This window comes from Eptesicus fuscus, chromosome 10 (genome assembly GCF_027574615.1).
Source record: "Eptesicus fuscus isolate TK198812 chromosome 10, DD_ASM_mEF_20220401, whole genome shotgun sequence".
NCBI lineage: Eukaryota > Metazoa > Chordata > Mammalia > Chiroptera > Vespertilionidae > Eptesicus > Eptesicus fuscus.
Window position 1 is genome coordinate 80,850,254 of NC_072482.1, and position 17,293 is coordinate 80,867,546.

The 17,293-nt window shown below is 41.9% G+C and overlaps 1 long non-coding RNA gene across 1 annotated transcript in view; it reads left to right on the top strand.

The window, feature by feature from the left end:
• The first annotated feature begins 1,089 nt into the window (after positions 1–1,089).
• The window catches only part of LOC114230620 (uncharacterized), a 66,524-nt gene continuing 50,320 nt past the window's right edge, over positions 1,090–17,293 (top strand). The window contains exons 1-3 of the long non-coding RNA XR_003616556.2: positions 1,090–1,378; positions 1,496–1,638; positions 7,743–7,910. This is a non-coding gene — a long non-coding RNA (uncharacterized LOC114230620). The remainder of the gene's footprint in view (positions 1,379–1,495; positions 1,639–7,742; positions 7,911–17,293) is intronic.

Genomic DNA, 17,293 nt, shown 5'->3' on the forward strand with positions numbered 1-17,293 from the left:
TAGGCACAGGAATAGTTTAAACTGTTGACATATCAGGATGACATTTATCTAGTAAAAGGGGGAGACAATTTCTATTAGGACAAAGGTGAGAGATGGGAGTTTCAGGGGTCACCTTCAAACAAGCACATGGACAGAGGATTAGACATAGCCTTTTCCAGAGAGGAAGCCACATGCAAGTTGGAGCCTTGGCCGGTTTTGCTTAGTGGTTAGAGTGTCGACCCATGGACTGAAGGGTCTGGGTTGGATTCCGGTCAGGGGCATGTGCCTGGGTTGCAGGCTGATTCGGCCCGGGTAGAGTTGTGTGTGGGAGGAAACTGAACTATGTGTCTCTTTCACATCAATGTTTCTCTCACGCTCTCTCTCCCCTCTCCCTCTCTTACACTCTAAAAATCAATGGGAAAAATATATCTTCAGGTGAGGATTAACCACACAAAAAATACCTTTGGAGATTTTGGAGCAGATTCACAGAATACGTGACTGTTTCAACACAGGTTTATTCAATATGGTATACAGCTGACAAGGCAGAGGGCTTTTGTGTGGGGAAAGGAGAGGGGAAATTAAAAACAAAGTGGAATTTGATTGTAAGCAAGTTGGGATGTACTTTTGATCTCAACATACATGAACATGGCTGCTTTTAAAAACTCAAAAAATGTAACCTGCTTCTGCCAGTAAGAAGTGAATGCATGTCTTGTATTAAAGCATGTTAACTCTGTCAACCCACAAAATTCTTATAGTACGCTAGAACAGCTATAGTAGAGTACTGCTGTTTTCAAAATATCACCCACACTTGTTCAAAACAAGAAAATTTGACAATGTTTTCACATATTGTTCTTTACAGAATAATGAAATTTTTCAGATTTTTAAATTAAATCTTACTTTTGGATAAGACTTGCCTTTTGAATCACTCTTTGTCTCTTCCCTCCTATGGTTAGAATGTTGGCATGCGTCTGTTTCCTGCCCTCATCCCCTGCTGCTGGCATTCTAGTTTTCCTTCTCTCCGAGTGTTTGGGTGCCGTTGTCACCCTGAGTATTGTGACATCGCATTCCCCTCCTGCCCAGGACTCTACACTCCACCAATGATGACTTTTCTCTGAGGATGGGGTAAAAGGCTAAAGACAAATTGAGAAATGAGAGTGTATCTCTCACACATGGCATCCCATCTGCACAAAATGAGGATATGTGAAACAAAATCATAAATGCTATCAGTGATGAAAAGCAATCATTTTTATAATTACTCAGTAATAAACATTCATATGCTTTCTTGTGGAAGAATAACCATGGAGTCATTGACTGATGTTGGTCCCTGAACTAGTGTTCTGGAAACTGCACTAAAATGGTGCCTACTGACTTTAGGGAATTAACAATCACTAAAATGCAGGTAATGTATTCTCATCTCAGAGCTCATTGTTCTCCAGTGTTTTCATAATCTACACTTTTCTTCCATTTCTTTATCCCTAATTCTGTGTCATCTCCTTTGCCTTCCTATGGTGCACAGTGACCTGGAAATAACCAAGGAGACAAAAGAAGGTGTCCTACTACGATGGCAAGTAAGCAAGTGAACATGCTAGAGCCAATGCCAGTGAGCCAGCTGGCCATGACAGAGAAGACGAGTGAGAAACACTGTGGAGGTGGACAGAGGTGAGGAGTAAGCTTACACATTGCGGCTAATGGAGGTTCAAGGAATAAGCTTGGTTAGCCGGACAGGCTTGTTTAGGTGAGTTCCCATGTTCCACAGCCCTGGAGTAGGTCACCAGAGTGAAGCAGCTTCTTCCCACAAGCAGATGGATAACATCTATCTGTGTGGTCATTCTGAAACCAAGAGATTTTGTTTCAACTGGGTAGACATTATCCTGGTGGCTTTGGCCTCTAGATGAATGTAGCAAAATATTCTTGAGCAGCGATCTATTTGTTTTATCATTTGCCACACAAGTGCGTATTGCCATTGTCTGAGAAAATCCTTTCTGGTTAAAATGAATGCTTACAAAGCAGCATTTTATATCTTTTCCCATCCGTGAGGAATTTTTCACATCTTGATATGAAAATCCCTGGTTGCCTTAAAGTTTTTAAGACCAAACACATTATAGTTCTAAGGGCATGTTTTTCCTTGTCCATCATCTTTTTTTTCCTCTTCATTTTTAAAACCATGTTTATTTATTTTTGTATCAGAATATGTATGACTTTGTTCTGACTTCCTTTTTTCTTTTCCCAAGATAGTCTGGAGAATCAGATATTGGATCTCAAGAGGTTTGCTCCAACTATTTTAGGAATGCAAGAGGAGAATGTTTGGCTAGCTCTCTCGTGTTGATTTGCCCCAGCGAGTGGGGTGGGTAATAATTGCACCTTACAATTCCAAGTGGAAGATAGGTCTTCGAATACCAAACTTATTCAACACCAAGGATCATAAATATTCTATAAGTAGCAGTTTGATGATACAACAGAATTATACGTTTCTGATCTTTTCTTCACATATAGCTTTTCTCTCATTTTTACGTGCTGCATTTTTATTTTGTTAAACTTCAATATGTTATCAAAACCATTTTCATAAAGTGATATAGTCATTTAGTACTTTGGGAAGAAAGGTTTCATATTTTATTTCTAGAATGTGATTTGCTGAGAAATCATAACCTTGGTCATTTCTTTTCACTTTGTTTGTGGAGTTTGACTAGAACAGAGAGAGGTAAGAGTGCTAGCAAGATTGCCTACAGTTAAAATGTGGGATCCTCCTACATATGGATTCACTCATGATATCTGGGCCTTAAACTTATTATTACATTCATTAAATTTAAACTTTTCTAAACAAAAGTTTAAAAATAAGTATTTGGAAGTACTTAAAATATGTTTAAAAGTCATAGGACTGCCACATTTTATATTGGGAAAGAGGGACTGGGCTTATCCTCCCACATGGGACAGAAGCCCCTTACGTGTAGAGCAGATCAGACATATGTCTGAAAGGCCTGTGGTCTATAAAGGCAGCATATTGATATGGACAACAGCTAATTATATAAAGGGCTCCACTGAATGAACTAGATGCCCTTTCTTTATAGTTTACTTGTTGGCCTTTTTAAATGATGTGAAGCAAAGCTGTATGTCATCCTTATCATCTTTCCCCATAACATGCCTGGGATAAAAATATTTATTTATTTTTGTATGGCATCTAGATGCCTAACCATTTTAGTTCTCAGGTTTGCACTGTGATGTATCAATAGTCTTCATAAGAGAATGCCCATAATTAAACATTTGATGGGGGTTTCTGGATGTTTGTAACAATCTAATGTGTGATTTTTCCACTTGAGGAAGCTAATTATTTAATGGGGTGATAGCATATCAGAACTTTATTGGTGTAGAAGGCTTTATATCTATGATGTACATTTTCTCTAATATCACACTCTTGTCATGTTAAAAATATACGTATATTTTCTCTAACCAGTCAATTTCACTTCTAGGAATATGACCAAGGAAATAATCTGAAATATTAAATTCTTATGCATGAAATTAAGCACAAAACTATGTGGATATAAACTATTTAATTTTCTAATTATAGACAATATTGATATAAACTCATTCATGGATATTATGCAACCATAATAATGGTTATGTAACATGACAATTATTATGATCCTACATTATAATAGAGAAACATGCAAATTGACCGCACCTCCGCTATGCCCATGATTGGGCCTGCGAGAGGCTGGGGGCGGGACTCCGGGTGGCCTATCTGGCCGTTGAGAAAACCAAGATGGCGGCGCCAAATCCTCTTAGTTCCGGGGGTCCTGGGGAGTGATCGCGACCCGGGGGGGCGTGGCCGGGCACGGCCAGCAGCCTCCCGGGGGTTCTGGGGAGCGATCGCGACGGGGGGGGGCGTGGCCGGGCACGGCCAGCAGCCTCCCGGAGGTCCTGGGGAGTGATCACGACCCGGGGGGGCGTGGCCGAGCACGGCCAGCAGCCTCCCGGGGGTCCTGGGGAGCCATCGCGACCCGGGGGGGCGTGGCCGGGCACGGCCAGCAGCCTCCCGGGGGTCCCCGGCGGGATCGCGACCCGGGGGGGCATGGCCGGGCACGGCCAGCAGCCTCCGGGGGGTCCTGGGGAGCGATCGCGACGGGGGGCGTGGCCGGGCACGGCCAGCAGCCTCCCGGGGGCCCTGGGGAGCGATCGCGACCCGGGGGGGCGTGGCCGGGCACGGCCAGCAGCCTCCCGGGGGCCCTGGGGAGCGATCGCGACCCGGGGGGGCGTGGCCGGGCACGGCCAGCAGCCTCCCGGGGGCCCTGGGGAGCGATCGCGCCCTGGGGGGGCGTGGCCGGGCACGGCCAGCAGCCTCCCGGGGGCCCTGGGGAGCGATCGCGACCCGGGGGGGCGTGGCCCAGCACGGCCAGCAGCCTCCCGGGGGTCCCCGGCGGGATCGCGACGGGGGGCGTGGCTGGGCACGGCCAGCAGCCTCCCGGGGGTCCTGGGGAGCGATTGCGACCCGGGGGGGCGTGGCCGGGCACAGCCAGAAGCCTCCCGGGGGTCCGGGGCCAGATCAGGGACCCGGGGGGCGTGGCCGGGCCCAGCCAGCTGCTCCAGGGCCGGGGTTCCTGGGCGATTGCCACCCTGGCCTAAATGGCTGGTGCTGAGAGGGATCAATGGGGCCAGTGGAAGGAGCAGGTGGTAGTTGACCACCGAGGCCATCTGCAGCAGCCGGATGCAGAGCTGGGGTCCACGTTCTCCAGGATGGCCTCCGTGGGGCCCGTGTCGCACCCATAGTAGCCGAGTGGGCATGCTGGCATAGTAGCCCCAGCATGAGGCCAGCTTCCCAAGCCAGGCTGCGGAGGGAGGGAGGGCCGCTGGGCTGGGAGCACTCCCCCACCCCAGTGGACAGGGCACAGAGAGCGAGCAGCAGAGAGCTACTAGCGGTGGTGGGTGTGGTGGCCTGGCTTCCAAGGGGCTGGCTTTAGCTGCTGTGGCCTGCGCTGAGGTGGCTGGTGGTGGGGGCAACTGCGTGGGCGCATCCGAGGCTGGGGCACTGGGAGACGTGGGACTGCAGCCCAGAAAGCGAGGCTCTGGAGGACCTGGTCACCGACCCCCGGCATTGAAGCCGCCTCCTACAAGATGTATCCTAGCCTAGGTGTGTGGGAAGCAGGTTCAGGAACCTCTCCCTTTGCGGCGCCAGAGCCCAGGCCTGCCAGCACCCCAGAGGAGACCCCCGCCAGGATCGGGGGCTTGACCAGTCTCTAAACCAGGGCGGCCATTAGCCCAGGCCTGCCAGCACCCCAGAGGAGACCCCCACCAGGATCAGGAGCGTGACCAGCCTCTAAACCGCCCGCAGCCCTAGCCCAGGCCTGCCAGCACCCCAGAGGAGACCCCTACCAGGATTGGGGTCATGGCCAGCCTTCAAACTGTGGCGGCCCCTAGCCCAAGGAGGCCTCCTGGCCGAGGACGCCTGAGTCTGTTCTTGACCTAGGGCCGGGCTCTCCCCGCAAGGGACTCAGAAGCCACCAGAGTCTAACTGCCAGTCTCTGGGAGTGCATCCACTGTCCACCAAAAAGTAGGGCCATCAAACCATTCAGTCTCAGTGCAGGCACAGGTCCGTGGCTGACGGGGTGGAGGCCAGATCAAAAACAAAACAGCAGAAACACCCTGCCCACCTGGGCGGGTACTGCTGTAGTCCACGTGGCCTGGGCAGTGTAGAAAGCGCTACCTTCTCCCAGGTCCTGTGCTGGCACCGCCGCCTCGCTCACCCTCAAGCCCCCCTGAGTCCTGACAGCAAAGTGTGTGGGGCATTCTGCAGGAGTTGTGCCGTTCTGGGTGCTTTTGCCCAAAGACACACTTTGGGATGAATTCAGAGCCACATCTCATTTCCCATGAGACTGGAAGAACCATGTAAAAGGATTTTGACAAAAGCTTCCCACATCTCTGTTTATTCTTTTGAATCCATAAAACGACCTTAAAAAAAGCATCCGGGCCACCTAAGAAAGAATGCACTTTCTGGCCAGAGCACGCAGGATTCTTTTGCCCAACAGGTTAAAGGGAGCAGAGCTGGCACAGTGGGAATGGCCCTGGTGCCCTATGAGGAGACCGGGGGAATGGGGTTGTCGAAATTCCATAAGCCTCTTGCCACCTTCTCTTTTGCAAACCACACCATCCAGATCCACCAGGACTGGAGGCAACTGGGAATCACAGCCGTGATTTGGGACATGGTGAGCAAATCTTGAGGGGCCTCTGAAAACATCTGCAACTGATTATAAGACTGGTCTTTATTTAAAAAGAAATAAAAGAACAGCTTTGTTGAGATATAACCCATATACTGTACATGTCACCTAAAGTGTACAATGAACTGGTTTTTTAAAGTAAATTCAGAGTGGTACAACCATCACCATGCTCAATTTTTAAATATCTTCATGACCCATCCCCTCCAAAAAAAACTTCTACCCATTGGAATCACTTTCCTGATCATCTTCCCCAAAATAGATTGCACTTTAAAGGTGGGTAAAGGAAAGTTGAGGGAAGTTAAAACACTGCACAAAGGATATTGTAAGATGACAAAGCCCAAAGTGAAGATCATGTGTTTTCTTTAAAAAATATATATTTTTAAAATTTCAGAAAGGGAGAGGGAGAGAGAGAGATAGAAACATCAATGATAAGAATCACTGATCAGCCGAAACCGGTTTGGCTCAGTGGATAGAGCGTCGGTCTGCGGACTGGAAGGTCCCAGGTTCGATTCCGGTTAAGGGCATGTACATTGGTTGCTGGCACATATCCCGGTGGGGGGTGTGCAGGAAGCAGCTGGTCGATGTTTCTCTCTCATCAATGTTTCTAGCTCTCTATCCCTCTCCCTTCCTCTCTGTGAAAAATCAATAAAATATATTAAAAAAAAAAAAAAAAAAGAATCACTGATCAGCTGCCGCCCACAGGCCCCCTACTGGGGATTGAGCCCGAAACCCAGTGCCCCTGATCAGAATCAAACCTGGACTCTTCAGTCCACAGGCCGATGCTCTCTCCATTAAGCCAAACTGACCAGGGCCATGTGTTTTCTTCAAGTTCTGCGTGGTTGTAATGGTCCCCAAATCTATACTAATAAAAGGGTAATATGCTAATTAGAGTGGTTGTCTTCCGGACATCTTTCCAGACAAAGCCGCAGTGGCTACAAAGGCCAAGGCTCAGGCAGCCATAACCAGCTGCAGTGGCAGCAGCATTGGGGTTATGGGGGTGGTGCTTCCAGAGGGAGGCCAGACTGGGGGCCAAGGCACAGGCAGTTTGGGGTGATCAGGCTGATAGGGGAGGGCAAGGTAGGGGCAATCAGGCTGGCAGGAGATCAAGGTAGGGGCAAGCAGGCAGGCAGACAGTGGGGTTAGGGACAATCAGGCAGGCAGGCAGATGAGTGGTTAGGAGCCAGCGGTTCCGGATTGTGAGAGGGATGTCCTACTGCTGGAAGTTGGACATCCCCTGAGGGGTCCCAGATTGAAGAGGGTGCAGATTGGGCTGAGGGGCACCCCCCCCACCCCCCCAGTGCACGAATTTCGTGCACCGGGCCTCTAGTATAATAATAAAAACAAGACTATGTATGATGAATATATGTATATATATTCATTCCAAAATATAGTTATCTTTGTATTGTATACTATTTCATTTTTTGCTTCTTTTATACATCTTCCCAGTTTTTAGAATTAGCAAATATTACTTCTAAAAATGAAATATTTTCAAAAAATGTTCATGTTTAACTATTGGGACAAATTGTTTTTAACAACATGGAACAAAGTTTTTTTCAGATGCTTTTATGAACAAATTCACATACTCCTTGCGTCACATCACTGGGAAGTTTGTTGAAACTTTGAGGTTAACGTCCTGTAGGACAGGGCAGCAGTACCACTTGCTCTAGTCCCCATCAGAAGCAGAATCCTGTCATGATGAAAAATGGATCTATTTGGGCTTGCAAGGTATCTCTCAAAACTCAAGTGTTCTGCCACTTTATTTTATATTTTGTATGGTAAAGAGTGATTTAGCAAGAAAGAGAGATTGGATAGAAAAAGGCAGAGGCAGATTGTGCAGTAGAAAGGATAAATAGAAAGTTAATTTCAATAGCTGCTTTGCTTATCTGAAAGTTTTAACTTGACTCTTACATCCCAGGTGACCAGCTAATAAAAATAATTTAAGCTTTAACAAAACAAGGGTAATTTATAATGTGAAAACTATAGTCTGTCACTTGTATCACCACTAGAAACAACGTTTGTGAACATTCCTTAGGGGAATGAAACTACCAGGGACATGCAATTTAATAACAACCTTCCTTCCATTCAACCACCCCATTGCAACCCCCACCCCTGCTGCCGGCTCAACATCAACATCAAAACCTTGAAGCAAACTTATGAATTTCAGTTTCACTGTTGGATTCTCTATATTGTTTTTAAAACAATCTTAAAATCATATTGTTTTTTCTCTTTACATGGAAATACTTTAAAAATTCAGGCCTTACTATTAAATGTTTTCAGTAAAATTACTGTCACCACAAGTCTATAATTATTCAAGAGACACGGTTTAAGGGGAAGTGATTCCATTTTTGAACCAGAATATCTATGCTATACTTCAAAATACATATTTTTCTTGGAATCGGAGCCTCTTGAAATGAAAACACCTCATAAAAAGGGCAGATTTTAGTATTTACCTACCCCATTGAATTAGAGCAAAAATTAATTTGCTAAATGGAAAGCTACTGTCATATAACATATTGCATACAATGACCATACACATGGAGATTACTCAAAATAACACATCAGCTCCATAGCAGAACATGCTTAAAATGAGCTTACATTTCCTTCTTTTTCTTCTAAACTTTAAAAACAAATCTTTATTGTTGAAAGTGTTAAATATGCCCCTCTTTTCCCCCATTGACCTCTTCTAGCCCACCCCCAACCCCGCCCCAGGCCTTCACCCTCCTATTGTCTGTGTCCATGGGTTATGCATATATGCGTACAAGTTCTATGAGAGGAAAGCAGATTTTAATCATCAGAATAACATCTATAAGGAAGGAGTTTAAAAGTGCTGGTTAAGCTAATGTTTGGAGGTTAGTCTGTCTAGTTCACATTGTTGTTGAATTCATTGTGCAGCAAATATTTAACTATTGAAGTCATTGTTTGCACATTACCTAAACCTGGATGAATGCTGGGCATCTCTGGGGATGCATTTTAAATGACAGGCATAGCTCACTTAAAAGAATTCCTTGGTAGAGGGAGAAATTAACTCTGATATTGGAAAGCAATACGTGTAACCAATCATTAAACACTCAGAATCACGTATGTTCTTGAAGGCATATGCGCTTTCACTGGTAGGCAGCTTGCCTTTCTCTGCAACCCCAACAGCTGAATTTAGAGTGAGAAGCAGACGATCAAGCATGTTCCTGTCACATAGCTGCTGTGTGACCTTCATGAAATCAGTTAACTTTCTGACCCCAAGTTTCCTCATTAATGAAATGGAAGTCATAATAATAATTGGCCTAATTCATGGGGCTGTCCTTGCTATCAAGTTAGATAATGAATGTAAAAACATTTTATAACTGTAAATAATAGGGGAAATGTTTTCACTATATTACGGGTGAATTCGTGTGCCTTTGTGCAGTATATTTTATGGATATCTGAAAGTAACAAGAAAGCTGGAATTCTGATTTGGAGTTGGAACACCTGGATTCAAATCCAAGCATTGATAATAACTAGCTCTCTTATGAGAATGAGCCAGTTAGTAACATTAAGCTTCTATTTTTATATACTCATTATGAAGTGAATAATAATTCTTGGCTATTAGATTATCTGAAGATCAAATGCCATCATATAAATAAAAACATTGCCTAACATTACTGTAAGTATCGTCACTGCCTTTCAAAAATTCTCTTTTGATGATCAAAGGAAGATAATTTCCACCTGAAATGGACCTCAATAAACTGGATTTACCCTCTTTTCTTTGTTGCAGCTTTTTTTCTCCATACAAATTAATTCCCTTTGGAGTTGTAATTCTTCTACCCAGAACTTTGTGTTTTGTTTAATCCTTTTCTTTATATGTGGTGGGAGAATCATTTTTAGATGATTTTACCAAGTTGCCAAGGATAATTCAAGAAAACACAGCAACTGACAAAACCATATTTTCATGAACTACAGAATCAAGGGATTGGCAGAGCAGAAAAAACGATGGGAACAGCGAGTGCTCCTGAGATGCCATCCTCAAAACAGCGTGATGCCAGAGCCTTGGGTGGGGGCAGAGGAGAAAGGCGAACTGGGTTCCAGCTTGAATTTGACACCAGTTCATGGGAGTTCTTTTTTGTCTATTTGTAAACTGGGAGAATTGGAGTAAATAGTACATAGGACCTCTCCTACTTTAACATTTTGTTTCATTCTTAAAATCGAAGCTGTTTGAGGATACTTAGGGATAAAAGGGCCCTGGCCATGATCGTATTTATCAGTGTAGTTCAGCCAGAAGGCAGAGCTATTGGATTGGGAGCTAAAAGTGTTGTGGCTGCTGTTTGATATTGTTTTCGTTCTGACTCAGAGAATTCCCTTTTCAATGCTGCTTAGAAAGTGACAGCTATTTATTTAATAATATCCTCATGGTGAGAAAAAGTTCATGTGGGTTTATTCTAGAAAGGAGCTAAAGTCCTGGCAGAATCTGGTGCAATAAGTGAAGAAAACATAAGGGTCCTCAACTCTAACTATATCATTCAGGATGAAAACGTTTTCTTTTATAATGTTTATCATGAATTATTTCAAATATCTGGGATCAAAATATATATGTGCACATGAGCTTACTTAAAAAACTGTAGATATACAAGGGTTAAACTCTGCAAATAGCTTCTATTTCTTCTTGACATATTAAAAGGGGTAGAATGCTGGATATTTGTCATCTGAATACAGTACCCTAATTCTTTTTTTTTTCTTTATTGATTAAGGTATTACATATATGTCCTTATTCCTCCCTATTAGCCCCCAGTACCCTAATTCTTAAATCACATAAATATGTTAGAAATATTTAAAAATAAAATATATTATGATGTGAACATTTTGTGAAATGAACAAACATTTTTGTATTTTATAATTTTTAAATACTTCTATAGTTTCTTCTTTTAATTTAAACTTTAACTCAATATCTTATTTAATTTATCCCAAAAGCCTAAAACTCAGATAGCTAACAATACTAATTTTTAAGGATAACATTGAGAGCTGGTTCTCATGTGTAAACTAGGAATAACAACACTCTCTGGAAGCAGATATTGAAATAAATCTTCCCTTGTGAGCTGAGCTGGAATTGCCCCTTCTCCAAATTAAAATAAATTATTTTAGTGTTTTAATTCATAATATGAAATCATTAATGAGTATATGTAGAATGTCTTGGTCATTTCATATTCAACATTCAAACTTCCAGACTCTTTACTAAAAGTTAGATCATCTAGTATGGAAGATTATGCTATTACTAGAGGCCTGATGCATGAAGATTCATGCAAGAATGGGCCTTCCTTCCCCTGGCTGCCGGCACCGCCTTCTCTCTGGCCAGAGCCGCCTTTCCACCTTCCCATGCTGCCCAGAGGCCCGGAGCAGCTGGGGCAGTGTGGAACACCTGCATCATGCCCCCAGCCACTCAGCGCCTGTGCATGCAAATTAACCCACCATCTTTGTTGGGTTAATTTGCATACTCACTCCTGATTGGCTGGTGGACAGCATGAAGGTACAGTCAATTTGCATCTTATTCTTTTATTAGTGTAGATTTCACTTTTTGCATAGTTTACAGGAAAAGACAGTGAAATCTTTAGTTACCTAACTTAGGTAAATATTGAAAAATTCAGAGCAACATATTGGCTGTAAAAATTATATAAGACCAAAAATTTTAAATGAAGGTAAACCTTCTGAGTTAATATTTATGTATTCAGTTTCAAATTTTTCCTTTTGGGGAAATGTATGTCATACCATGTTTTAGAGAAGTATTGTATATTTATTGTATATTGTCTCACCAGTTATTATGGTGAGACAATATACAATAAATTATATTCTTTCTTCTAACACTTTCATCCTCTTATTAGGTATGGTATCTAGGATAAAATCATGTTTGAGGCATGATCTAGAACAATGAGAAAATATTTGAGTTGCAAAATATTCCCTTTTGATTCCAACTGAATGGGGTTTATATATTAACTATAAGTCATTTAATTTCATTTAACCAGGTTATTAGATGCTTTAATTCCATTACAGTCCATTCTAATTGTATTTATACTTGACCCTTTACTGTAAATTTAGTTCAGGTGATTGATCTATCAATCACTTGATGGTTATCAAATACTTCTCTCTACACTGGTCAGGTATTGGATCTTGGATGGGTTAGACTAGCTATTTTCAAACCATGTACTGTGACCTTTTGTCCCTTAGACTGTCAAATAAATGACAACAGCTAACATAACAATAGCTATCCAGTGTGAATGAATCAACATTATACCTTTTTGTTTTGGTCAGATATATATATTTGGTGTGCTGCTGAATTTTAGTAATTAGTTTATGTTTGCCACAAGATGAAAAAGATTGAAAATTGCTGGGTTAGACTGACTGACTGGGTAAGTGCTAGAGGAAGAGAGGCTTGCTTAGATCTTTGAAACTGAGCTAGATTTTCTCTTCTCTCTTTTCTCTCCTCTGTCTTCTCTCTTTTCTCCTCTCTCCTCTGTTTCTTTTCGCCCTTTCTCTTTCTCTCCCTCCCCAATGTAAATAAAGAGACATATTCTCCAGCGCCTGTGGGCAGCCATATTATTATGTTGAGGGAAGCAAAACTTACACTTGAAAAATGTTATGATATTTTTTGGGGAAACACACAAAAAATTATTAATACAATGTTATAAGAAATAAAGAAGAAAACTGCAAACATGTTTGCTGTTAGTTTTGTAAGAATTTGTGTTAGATGAAAGCTTGTATTGTTTCCTACAAAATACTTCTAATTTGAATAATGAATAAAAAGAGGATTTAAACTAATCCTAGGAAAGTGGGAGATGAAAATTGATGCAGACTACAGGGTAGATTGAAGATGGTGAGGAAAATGGTTTGGTTCAAGCCATGTCTTTGTGTTGAAAAATTTAAGTGGATTTGAGGGGAGGAGTGCAAATGATTAACAGCCTTCTGAATTCCCAAGTTCATTAACTGGACTGCTAGTGCCCCCGTTGTTGGCACCTGGTGGTGGTGGTAGGGGAGGCTGTATGTCAATTATGCTTCGGTATCACTTCTTTGGAGAAACCATCCTCTTCTGGCCCGTAGAGTTCTGGTAAGGCTGTAATCATTAAAATCTGCCAACAGCTATAGGAATGAGCATGTATATGTGTCACTGAAGGTAGATCCCTTGTCATTCTGAATTATTTTGGATGCAGTCATAGTTCCAATGATGGCCTGCATCTCAATCAGAGAAAGATCAAATATTTTTCAGGAGTTGTCGCGCTGGAAGAAAGAACCACTCTTACCAGAAAAACAAAGGCCTAGTTCTTCCAGGATCCACCTTGTTTGGGCGACAGCCAGCCTACAGAGTGAAGAAACCGGTTTGGCTCAGTGGATAGAGCGTCGGCCTGCGGACTCAAGGGTCCCAGGTTCGATTCCGGTCAAGGGCATGTACCTTGGTTGCGGGCACATCCCCAGTAGGGGGTGTGCAAGAGGCAGCTGATCGATGTTTCTCTCTCATCGATGTTTCTAGCTCTCTGTCCCTCTCTCTTCCTCTCTGTAAAAAATCAATAAAATATATTTAAAAAAAAAAAAAAAAAGCAGGAGAGCGGCGAGATGGAGAAAGTGAGACAGACCTAGTGCTCCCCTTTGAGCTCCTCGTTCCAACAGTGCCTGCAGGCAGCTAGTTCTACTTTGACTTCCTACTTCCTAATTACATTACGTTTTCATTTTTAAGCCAAATTCAGTTTAAGCCAATTTGACTTGGGAGTCTGTCACTTACTAGTACAACCAATTAAATCTTGATCAGTACTGGGGGAAGACTTGAACCATCAACAGAAGCACAAACACTGGTCATCACAAGGTTGTACTTTTATTTGTATTCTGATGTTAACATCCCACAAATAACAATATAAATGAAAACAAGACAAATCAGCCTATTTACATAATTGTCTTCAGTCTCACATCGTGACTAAGAAAATTATCTTTTTAAAAAGCTACAGGTTTTAGGAAATAAAAATCGATCTTTTAAAAAATAAAGCTATTCCAGAAATACAGAAACTAGCCAGGGAACTTAACTTTGTTATATAAAATCAAATCCTACCTCCTCATTTCTTGGCTGTATCTATTCACCATCAACACACACAGGATAATTGCAATGAGTCCACTGGATGGGTGGAAAACATCAGCCAGTCTGGCTTTTTGGCATCCAATAAACAATGTTGATGGGACAAACTTTCCTCTTTTCAATAAGTAGTTGCATCGTTAACCTAATAGCTAAATAAAAGATGCAGCAATTTCCAATGACAAGAATATATAAAACCCCACCTGGGAAGGTTGGATCTCTTACGAATGAAACTAACTCCTACAGACCTGAGCTTCAGGTGCACTGTGCATAACGCCTACTTGTTTGTGAGAACAAATTTCAAACCCTATACTTCTTACTGATGTGCAAACATGTACTACATAGCTGAGGAAACGTTTAAATCCAAGCTGGGAAAAAAGCCTCCTCGTTGCTAATGTACAATTAAACTACCCAGTCCCGGCGTTGTTGTAATCACAATGCAATTCGATACCAAGTGTGGAAAGATCTACTTTGGGGGATGGGGGCTTGAAAGCTGTCAGGGGACTTGCTCCTTTGGCAGTGATTAACAGTTTGGTAATGAGGGTCTGTTGTGTGGGGGTGAGAATGCAAACACTGTGTCAAATGGTTAGCTGCTCTTTTAGTGACCCCAAAGTACACAGCAGTCCACGAGCTGAGGAGAGGGAAAGAGAAGGAACAGAAGCCGGGGGAGCACGGCTAAGGACTCCAAAACTCTTACCTTTACACAGAGACAGAAGATGTTCTCTGTCGTGATCAATCCGCCCCCACCCCACCTACCCTCTCCTTCTACCAATAAATTCTGGAAGCATCATCTGATAGTAACAGAAAATAAACCAACCAAACAAAAAACATCATACAGAAGAAATTCAAGAACTTGTTGAATCTATTAACAAAATGTTTTTAGCTGAAAAATGCTGCTTGAAAAAAAATACCTTAGTTAAATGTGGTTTTAAAAATAGCTTCACAATAGATTCAACCATCATATAAACTTTCTCATTTACTAATCAGTTTTATGCCTTAAAAAAATGATCTCTGAACTCAGCTTTGCAAGTAAATAAAATGAAAAAGAAACTAACTTCTCTGGAAAAATGAAGGAAAACAGCAAGCTTCAGTGTCTTTATATTTGTTGGCTTGAGGTCAATCTGTTATGAGATGTCTTGAGTATTATGTCCATAATTATATCCATAATGCCTGTGTTTTCCCTCAGCTACACATCAAAGCTGTGTTGTGCAGAGGGAGACAGAAATACCTGGGTGTGAATTTCATACCTGAGAATTAGTGCAACCAGGGAAATTACTTCTTCGTATTGGTTTTCATAATAATATTGTAATAATACCTTCCTCTCAGGTTATTGTAAAGATTGAATGAGATTACGTAGTGTCTTATACATAAGAAATGAGGAATAAATGTTAGGACCATTTCTTTCCCCATTTTTGTCCTATTCAACTTAGTTTAGCTTTGCAAATCTTATCAGTTTGGTTAATTTTGAGATAGAATGTACACTTTTCAAACTATAAAATCTTTCAGTATGATGTTGCACAGTTTATTTACAACTGTATTCTGATGTATTTCAAATTTTAATTAAACAACGAGCACATAAGTCAATTTCAGCCTCAGCAACAACAACAAAAGGGGGAAAGTAATTGGAGGGCTATTTCAGTCAACAAGGATCTTTTGTGAAAATATCTGTCTGTAAACAATGTTTAGTGTAAATTTTAACTTAACATAAAATGTTAATGAATAAAGTACAAGACTCACATGGATGTGTCAACCCCAGAAAATGTCCAAAGTGGATTTTGGCCGACAGCATCTGGACAGTTGCCTCGGTAATACAAAGCCAAAGCAAAGAGATGCTGGGCCAAAGGAAGCCTAAGTACATAAACATGAAACTACTGAACTCTGAGGAAATTAGTGAAGGAGTTAAATACTGATCCAGACGCTCTCTGTCCATGTTTGTCAGGGGGGTATTCGACTGCTCCAAGCAGGCATCTGGTTTTTACGTTTTTCAGAAAAAAATCTAAAAGCGGGTGAGGGTTGTAGATAATGAGGGAGGCTAGGCATGTGTGGGGGCAGGAAATATATGGGAAATGTCTGTAGCTTCTCCTCAATTTTGTGAACCTAAAACAGCTCTAAAAACTAAAATCTTAAATTAAAAAAAAAGTCTAATAGCATGAAGAAGGTAAGACAAGCATGCGAATGTTCCAACACTGGCTTCCTTTCCCCTGTATAAAAAGTTCTTATATGAATTAAACCTTATTACATTGTATGTGAATTAGACATTTTTCCTAAGGTGGAGCAAATAAATCTTGAAAAGGAAGTTTAAGTTATTGTTTTTATACTAATTAGGTTTTTTGTTTTGTTTATGATCTAACCTGAGCTTTTAATATCAGGTCCACAGATCAGTTGATCTGTACATGGAATCCAGATCTATGCTGGGAAAAGCAATCTTATTTTTGTTTTTACTACCTTCCACTGAAATTTAGTGTTTTTCTGAATTGTCACTGCGATATATCACAGCTTTCTTTATAGCATATATGGCTGTTGTAGATAGCTTGAAATATCACTTTGTAGGTATGGTAGTTATTAGACTGCCAACGGGGCCCACAGCAAAATACTACGACTCTTACAGCAGGCCCATATGTTTGCATCTGTTTCCATTCATGAAATATGTATAAACTTGGTGGATGTATCAGGTTGGTAACATAAGGGAATTTCTCTAGCCCTTCCTCAACATCTTCTAATCGAACACACTTAAAAAATGCATTCACATAGCAATATAGTCCAATAACAAAGATCCTGAGGCTTGCAACTGCGTCTGCATTTCAAACCTGATAGGGCTGACTATAGGGTAATGGCAATAGCTTGCCCAAGCATCCCTGCAAATTGATTCTGTTCCTCCAAAACTCCTCTTTCCCATGCCGTGCACTCTAGAATGCCAATCAAAACTTGTAGAATAAGAATGAAGAAAGTTAGGCACTCATGCCAAACCACAGTTGTCTTCATGATGTAAAACAGAATGATAAATGAGAAACTTTGTCTTAGCCTAACTTTGCCA